Below are 9,389 nucleotides of genomic sequence, written 5' to 3' on the forward strand. Positions count from 1 at the left end.
AGTTTACTTAGGTTAATGCATTATTTTATTATTTCTTAGGTGAGACACTTAGGAGTTTATGTACTATTATGAGTTGTCATGTTGACAACAGCAGAGTAAGCAACTCTAATTCAACACATGGTGTCTACAACATTGGAGTTTACATAATTAATTGAGTTGTCATGTAGACAACATAGTTATTTGCACTCCTAATTTAGCACATGGTGTCTACAACATTATTTTGTGTGCTACACCTTTGTAGGCTTATCCTTTCATCATCACACTTACTCTTGTGCTTAATGGAGGATAACCCATATTTGGTGGACATGTGCCTGCTTGTATGAATTATCATGTTGCTAATTTCTATGCATTCTAGAAGCATTCCAGAGGCCTTTATATACAAGCACTCGTAGTGTACTTTAATTGATATTGAATGAATATTATATTAACATTCTAATCATACTCTCTTTGGTCTACTATTGTGCTTGTGTTTGAGTTCCTTGGTCTTGGGTGAATTTTATCCTAAGGCAATTCTTACATGGTATTAGAGCTTGAGGACATTCTCTTCACATAGCCATTCTAAACCATTCTTACTTTAGCACCTCAACCCAGATCTAAAGAATCCACAGAAATTAGGAGTGTCTAGAGCTAGAACAGACCTCACCATTGCGTTTGAAACGTCAATTCGGTGAAAATTGACTATAAATTTGCCTATGTTAGGCTAAAGTCAATTTTGAGGCAAATGTTTTTGCAAATCAGCACCCAAACACCCGATTTACAACCTGGGTATGGTCATTTATTCGATCTGTTAATTTATTGTTCAGATCTAAATTTTATTTATTCTCTACATTATTTTCAAATTTGGGTTTTTTTTGGATTTTTTTCAGCAATAGAGGCCCTTGCGAAGAAATTTTTTTTGTAGGAGTTGGACAGTGACACCCTGACTCCTGTAGAGAATATTCCTTGTGAATTTAGAATATTCTATTTATTTGGTAGCACAACATATTTACAGTGGTATTAAATCTGGTGGTTTCCCCACAAATTTTTTGGCATTCATAGTAGTCTCGGCTAAGCCCATCGACTGCACAATACCAAATTTTCGGTAGCCTTGGCAATCTGGTAGCCCAGCGACTTTGTTACTCATCTGTCACGGGCTTCAGTATTTAAATAGTGCTAAGAGTGTTCCCCCCATGAATGTGGGACTAAAGCTACATTCTCGGCCACCAAAAAACTTCTCATTCGCACTTCACACTATCTCTAGCGACTATGCAACATACACACAATAGCAAACATGCCGCAAATGTGGAGACCTCCTTGTGGTGCCCAGTCACCTTGCACCACGTAGCACTTCTACTAGCTCATTTACCATGGAGTGCAGCAGACACATGGCCTGTAAAACCCTACCACACAGATGCCTACATGTTCTACATTGGACAGTAACACATCCACACACCCACATCCACGTGGACAAAGGGAATCCTGCCATGTGGCACAAATACGTGCCTACCACAATAGAAATCTAACAGCTCAGCTCTGACCCAGCAACATGTCAGTAGCCTAATTCACCTACCACCTCAAATGCCCAAACATATTACCAGCTCAAATTCGTACCTAGACATGTCATCATTGTCTGTACAATTTTGTACAATTCGTACAAGGTAACATCATCATTACGTGAGTGCCACATCATCAGAGGGCCTAAGTACACTGATGTCAGCAATCTACTATCCTAAAATTGATGGTCATTTGACTATCATTCAAGAGAAAATTTGAATAGCTATGACGGCTCTATGACCGTCAAATTTAACCCCATCTTTTCTTGATTCAGCCCCTCTCTAGATTGATTTTTGATTTTGCAGTCCGACTTTGGGAGGCCATATCTCAGTCATCTAGACTCCAAATCAAGTGCAATTTTTTTTTATTTTGGGTAGAATTTCCTAAACATTTTAGTGGTGCAGCTTTTTTCTAGTTTTGGTGCATGAATTTGTCAGAAATTGGGTCTTTTGGTGACTATACCTATCCAATCCTACATTTTGCAACTTCAATTGCTTTGTTCCCTTTTTTTTCAAAGTGTGTTATTTTTCATCTAATTTTTAGATCTGTAATCAGAGTATAGGGTTGTGTGGACAAAAGTATCACTTTCAGAATTAGGTCCTTTTCTACATTATAATACTTTGATATAACTTCAGAATTGTTGTAAATATGAGATACATTGTAATGTTCCAATTTTGAACTCCATAAGGAGGATGTAAAAAGAAAAATCAAAAGTCCATGAAAGCCAAAATTAGCAAGTGGCCATTGTAAATGCACTACATATAAAGTGCCAAAAGCATCTTTTTTGGGGGGTTTTCTTGACTGAGTGAAAAGGGGGGGTCTTTTTGTTGTTGTGTTCCTCTTTTTCTGTTATTTTTTTTCATTTTCTGCATCATAGGACATTTTAAGTTTCCAAAATTAACTCCACATAACTATGCTACATGGTCCATTAAAATGTGGTGTCATTTAATGCATAAAGGAGTTTCTCAATATGTAGATATACCCTTCCTAAACTAATAGGTGATCAAGTATCTACCAGTGAAATCACTAATTAGCAAACAATGGATAAGAAAGCCTTAGGTGATACTTGTTTGGGGGTTGAAGACAAGATCATATATCAAATTTAGAAGTCTTGTATATCCAAGGAAGCTTGGGATACCCTCCAAAACCTATATGGTAAGGTTTCTGAGGAAGATGTTTTCAAAATTGAAGATGAGCTTGTCCTCTTAGATCCAAAGACATTTGATTCCATACAAGATTTTATCATAAAGGTGAATGAATTAAGAACAAAGCTTGATGATTGTGAGAGTCCTATTAAAGATGATAGGTTAATCTATCTCATTCATAATAAGCTACCATCTAAGTACTTTGCATTTGTTTCTACTTATAACACCTCAAAGACTACATTAGGGTTTGCCTATCAAACAATCTCTTTTGATCATTATGTTGAATTGTTGGATAAAAAAGAAAAGAAGTTGAAATCAATTAGGATTCTCAATTCACCTAAGTCAAAGGCATTGGTGGCCAACAATGAGAGTTCTCAACATTCAACTGATCAATCTTCAAAACAAAGGAAAGGGCAAGAATAAGAAGGGGAAGAATAACAAATTATAGGATGCCAGAAAGACAACACCATCATCAAATCAACAAGGCAAGTCTTCCTCGAATTCAAACAAGAAGGGAGACAATAATAAGGACAAGAAAAAGAGTGCCTATTTCAAGTAATTGGGTCATGAAGAACATGAGTGTTATCGTAAAAATATTGATGAGTTAACAAACATCATGAAGAAACACAATGTTCCACTACCTAATGCTTATAAAGAGAAAGGATCTTCTTTAGATTCAAAGGGCAAAGGGCAAGCACTCATGGAAAATTCAAGTCCTTCAACAGAATGGGTTCTTGGCTCAAGTGCCTCATATCATATGGGTTCTTCAAAAGGAGATTTTTCTTCATTGAAGCAATCTAAGGTACTGTACATCTTTGTAGGAGATGATACAAAAATAGAAGTTGAAGGGAAAGGAAATTTAGAGATGGAAAATGGAGAGTTCAAAGATGTTCTCTATGTTCCCAACCTAAGTTCTAATCTCTTCTCAATTTATCAAATCACTCACCTTGGAGATGGCCATAAAGTTGAGTTCCTTCCTAACTCAGTAAAGGTGTGCAATTTAAAATATGATTCATTGGTTGCAGTGGGGAAAGTTAATCATAACACAAGGTTGTATTCTTTCTCTCACTTTGTGCCCAAGTCTCCTTCACAAGCCTTGTTGACTCAATCCAATTATGACATGAGCAATATGGTCATCTTGCCTTTCACTATCTTTAGCAACTTTGCTCAAACAAAATGGTCAAAGGTCTACCTACAATCAACTTTTCCACAAGTGAATGTTCAATAGGTTTAGTGGGTATGCATCTAGAGGAGAAGTTAACTAAAGGGAAGTCTTCAAGAGCACCAGTTGTTCTTTACTTGGTTCACACGGTACTAGCAGGTCTTTTTGCAATGACATCTATCGGCCAAGGTCACTACATACTTATTTTCATTGATGACTTTTCATGGTATACTTGGGTTTGCTTTCTTCATCACAAGAATGAAGTGTTGGATAAGCTTCTAGCCTTCAAGGCTAATGTTGAAAAAAAATTGAGGAAAGCCATCAAAGTTCTAAGGATGGACAATGAAAGCAGATATGTGAACAAAATACTTAAAGACTTTTGTAAACTTGAGGGTATTGATCTTCAGAATCTAGTAGCTTTCAGTCCACATAAGACAGATGTTGTAGCATTGAGGATACAAACTCTTAAGTCTATGGCAAGTTTCATGATACAAGCCAAGTCTCTAGATCCATCACTTGAAGTCAAAGCAATCAGTAGTGCCAATCATACCTTAATAGGTCTCCTCATAATGCCTTAGATGGTAAGACTCCTTTTGAGGTATGGTGCGGTAGAAAACTAGTTGTGACACACTTCAGAGTCTTTGGTTGTCCAGCATGGGCAAACATATCTTCTAGGGGATGCAAGGTACCATCACCTTGACCTTGTACTTTCATCAGATATGAAGATAGTGTGAAGGCATATAGACTTATGGATCCAGAGACACATGAGATATTTGTGGAGAAAGATGTACACTTTGAGGAAAGTTCATCCAGCTTGTCCTCTAATCCTCTCCACACTTAATACATTGTGGAAACTGAAAGTGACACCAATGATAGTGCTTCAACAGATTCAGATACGTGGGGTTCTATCAACAGTTGTAGCAAGAGGTCATGACATTAGCACATTCCACATGCATATATTGTCACAGTGATAGGTCCAGCATAGTAGGGTACACCTAGTCTTCCAGATCCAGCATTAGAGGATGACTACATAGCAGATATTTCAAGTTTGTTTGTGGAGTCACACATAGAAGATTTGGGAGACATTATTAATCCCTGCCTTATAAATAAGGTAGGGAACTAATGTTCTTGGATTCCACTTCTATTAATATTGGGCATCAATTTTTTTCAAATGCTAAGGTTTTGGCTGCAATTATTTAATAACTATTTTCCTTATTAATTTTCCATTTTTTTGATTGGTTGATGGGAATTTGTTCGGGGTTTAGGCATTTATAAATGAAAAAAAAAATGATGGAAGGTAGTTGTAGGTGCCTATCAATTTAATGCATTTGGTAGGCAGACAACTAGAAGAGTTAAATGCACACAACAAGAATGTAATGCATAGTGGAATTTAGTTTTTATGTCCTTACCTGTGTATATGAAATCTAGCTGAATCATTTCTTCTATTATAAATTGCCTTTTCTTCTGTTGTAAATTGCCTTTTTCTTCTGTTGTCTTGCTTTTTGAGATCTGTGACTCAAAAGCCATTGAGAGTTCCACTGACAAAGGCCTTAGTGTAATGGAGCTTCCTTATAGATTTTTTGGCTGGTGTTGTGAAATGATACAGAGTTATAGCAGTCGAAGCCTGTGATAAGGGTCCCTAAGACCCTATGGAATTAAGGGTTTTTGTTTTTAAATTTCATCAGATTCTAATGTTGTGAAATGATACAGTGTTGGCCAACTTTAGGTATATAGATGATTTGTCTCGAGACCCTAGCTTGAACTTTTCAAGCCCAAAACCACTTGCAATAACTGAAGGCATTCCAATCAACTATAGAATGCCAACACCGATTACAAAACAATCTAATAAAGAATTTTCTCAATAGTGATGTAGAAGGGGATTTTCAGCAACAACGACACCTATGAACATTTTTTTGTTAATTTGTGTGACTAGGTGATGATCCAATCCTACAGAGTAAATCATATAACCAAAACAAAAGACAAGATAGCTACTTGATAAAATGACAAAAACTATGATTAGCCAAAACATCCTACCTTTCACTCGTTAGATACAAAATAGTCACATGATCTTTAGGAAAAATTTCACTGTCCCCAAGTTTTCACCAATAATTTTGAATTTTTTCTTGATTTGTATTAGATGCTAGATCTCGCACAAATGCCACACGTTCAGTCCATGTAGGCAGGCAAAAAACTAGGGCCAAAAACTAGACCCAAGAAACTGCCATGGCAAAAAATTGTAGTCCACCTTCTTTTTCAGATAAAAAAGAAGAAATGAAGATTGTGTGAAGAGTTTCACACATTCTGGTTTTATGTAGGAGCTTCTTTGCTCAAATATCATAGATGTTACAAAAAAAAATAGCACTCCGACATCACTATTTTTTCATGGACTTGATCCCATGTCTGATATTTTTCCATGTACCATATTATGTTCATAACACTAACCCATAGTGGCTTATTTCATTGCTACATTAGTCCCTTTCGACACTTGCAGACTACAATTTAGCAGCCTCTTATGTAAATACCTATATAAATACCACCATGAAAGTAGTTTTTTTGTGTAAGAATATTGTCAACATTTCACCATAATGTTGCAAACCATATATAAGCCTTCTAAATTAATAAAAATTGATCCATGGCAGGGATAGTCAAATGTGGACTGTATCTACAACTTTTGTTGTGCATTTCAAACAAATCGAAGGGATTCGATATGATGAGTTTCCATAGAATAGATTCAGAGAATTAAAAATAAAGATTGGAGTGATACAACTTTCTATTAATCAAGGATGATAAATACACTTAAGATCTCCACTTGATCGCTATCAAATGTTCATATTCTATCCACTTCAAGTGAACTATTAACAAGTCAACTATTTGGATATTTTAGTTCTCATAGTTTCAATGGATTAAGTTACTTTGTGTGGCCCAAGTATCGAACCATAGAGAGATGCTAGAGTAATGGAAAACAACAAAAATAGGTTCATTAATAACATTATGTTTACAGCTTAGCACAAACTCCAAACCATCTACATTCATTTTACTCAACCAAAAGACAGGGATTCCTGCTCCTCTAGAACACTTGTTGATGATATACATCTTCTCTTTGATGGAGAAGATCCTTCTTTAGTTGTTGTAAGGGTTCACTCTGACCCTCATGTCCATTCTCTACATGATCGATCTTCACAGGTTGATGTGATTGTGGATACTTATGTATAGCAGTTGTAGGAGGTCTCTTTATCATTTAAGGAGATAGTACATTCTTTGGGACAAGTTCTACATTCATCCTTGACAAGGATAGTTGAGTAGGTTCATTGGTCATCGAGATTCTTTCTACACATAGGGAAAGCATCCCACTTGTACCTTTGTCATTGTTTCTTCCAAAGGGGAGGAACACTATTCAATATTCTTGGATCAGCTTCTACATCAAAGCGGCTATCACTGATCGGCACTCTTCATTTGGAGTGGGGGGGAGGGGAGAAACTACCTTGTCTCTATTCTTCTTCTCTCTTGTGGGGGGGACCTTTTCTTTTTTTGGAATTTTGTTCTTCTCATAATTCTCCTTTATATGTACTTGATGTATGTCATAATGGGGGGGTCTTGATTACTCCATCCATCCATTCATCTTGTTTTTTCATCTCTCTTTTTGGGTGAGGGTTTTTCCCATGAGGTTTTCCTTCTTTCTCTACTTTATGAGAGATTGCATTTCATTATGTACATGGGTACCTAACATGGCCTAGTAGCTAGGACCCATCATGAATTTCATCTAAGCTTTCGTAAGCTTAAGTGCATTCTCCTAAGTTGCACTTAAGGGGGGGTGTTGGTGTAAATTACTATTTACTATTTACACTTTACTTAAGTTTACTTAGGTTAATGCATTATTTTATTATTTTGCATTATTTTATTATTTCTTAGGTGAGACACTTAGGATTTTGCATACTCTTATGAGTTGTCATGTTGATAACACTAGAGTAAGCAACTCTAATTTAGCACATGGTGTCTACAACACTAGAGTTTGCATAACTAACTGAGTTATCATGTAGACAACATAGTTATTTGCACTCCTAATTTAGCACATGGTGTCTACAACATTATTTTTCATACTACACCTTTGTAGGCTTATCCTCTCATCATTGCACTTACTCCTATGCTTAATGGAGGATAACCCATATCTAGTGCACATGTGTCTGGTTGTATGACTTATCATGTTGTTGATTCCTATGCATTCTAGAAGCATTCCAAGGGCCTTTGTATATAGGCACTCCTAGTGTACTTTAATTGATATTGAATGAATATTATAGCATAATTCTAATCATACTCTCTTTGGTCTACTATTGTGCTTATGTTTGAGTTCCTTGGTCTTGGGTGAATTTTTCCCTAAGGAAAATTCTTACAATCGTATTGATACTAGTAAAATAATGCCTAAATATTTTCATTCAAATGCTTTGTCAATATCACCATCAACCTAGTCATGATACTCAATGTTGTTATGCTTTGAAGAATGTTATTTGGGACTCAGGGCCCAAAAGGCCTTGCGGGTTTAATTAGTTTTATTTTGCTCCCCAGTAAGCTCATATTGTCCCCCCCTGAAAAATCATATATAAGGAGGCTTGGAGACTTCAATTTCATAATTCAATTCCAAGATCACATTGAAATATCAAGCTCTTTCTCTCAAGTCAAGATTTATACCTTTTGCATTCAAGGAGTTCGAGTATTCAACATTTTCCAAGCATTCAAGCAAGGATATTTCTATCTAGCATTGAAGGATCCTTTGTGAGCATTTCATCTTCAAGATCTAGTTTATTGTTGTCCATCAAGGGAGGAGATATATATTGAAGTGTTTATCATCTTCTTCATTAATGCACACTTACATCCATGATACCATGATGGGATTATGGTAGATCCATCGCAAAGTGTGGAGATACCCTACATTCCTAATTCAAAATCTATAATACATTATATACAACATCCATATTGACAAGGGTTTTTTGCAAGGTGAATCCTAACATTTTTCTTGTCTTTCAGTCATTTACATTTACACTTCTCATTTATGGTTAATTCCTTAACCTAGGGCTTGACAAAGAAAATCTCTCATCCAACCAAGCCACAAAAACCCTTATTTTCTATGTTTATTTGTAGAGTATTAGTTGGAGCTTACAAATCTGAAACCTACTCCTTGGGAGAATTCTATAGATTTTTTTTAATAAAATCATTAGACTACATCAACTATGTCATAAAACATCCTTCCAAGTTGACCTCGTCCTTCAGTGCCTTCTTACCAAGAGATTTCAGGGTTTTGTTCCTTTCATCATTTTATTATGAGATCTACGACTGGATATTTAGAAAAGGGTTCATATCTACGATTTTCGAAGTTAAAATACATCTTCCTCTATGAATTTCAACGTGAGTTTCATATTTTATTTCCTTTCATATCTTGACCCAAGATCTATATCTTAATTGGGCTAATTGTATACATATAGCATTTAGATTTACATTATATAAGAAATTGGTTCAACTTCACATACTTATATTCCTATTAAGGGCCAAAGAGTACA

Source organism: Cupressus sempervirens, chromosome 8 (genome assembly GCF_028749045.1).
Source record: "Cupressus sempervirens isolate cs-2001-9-10 chromosome 8, ASM2874904v1, whole genome shotgun sequence".
In the NCBI taxonomy this organism is placed as follows: Eukaryota; Viridiplantae; Streptophyta; class Pinopsida; order Cupressales; family Cupressaceae; genus Cupressus; species Cupressus sempervirens.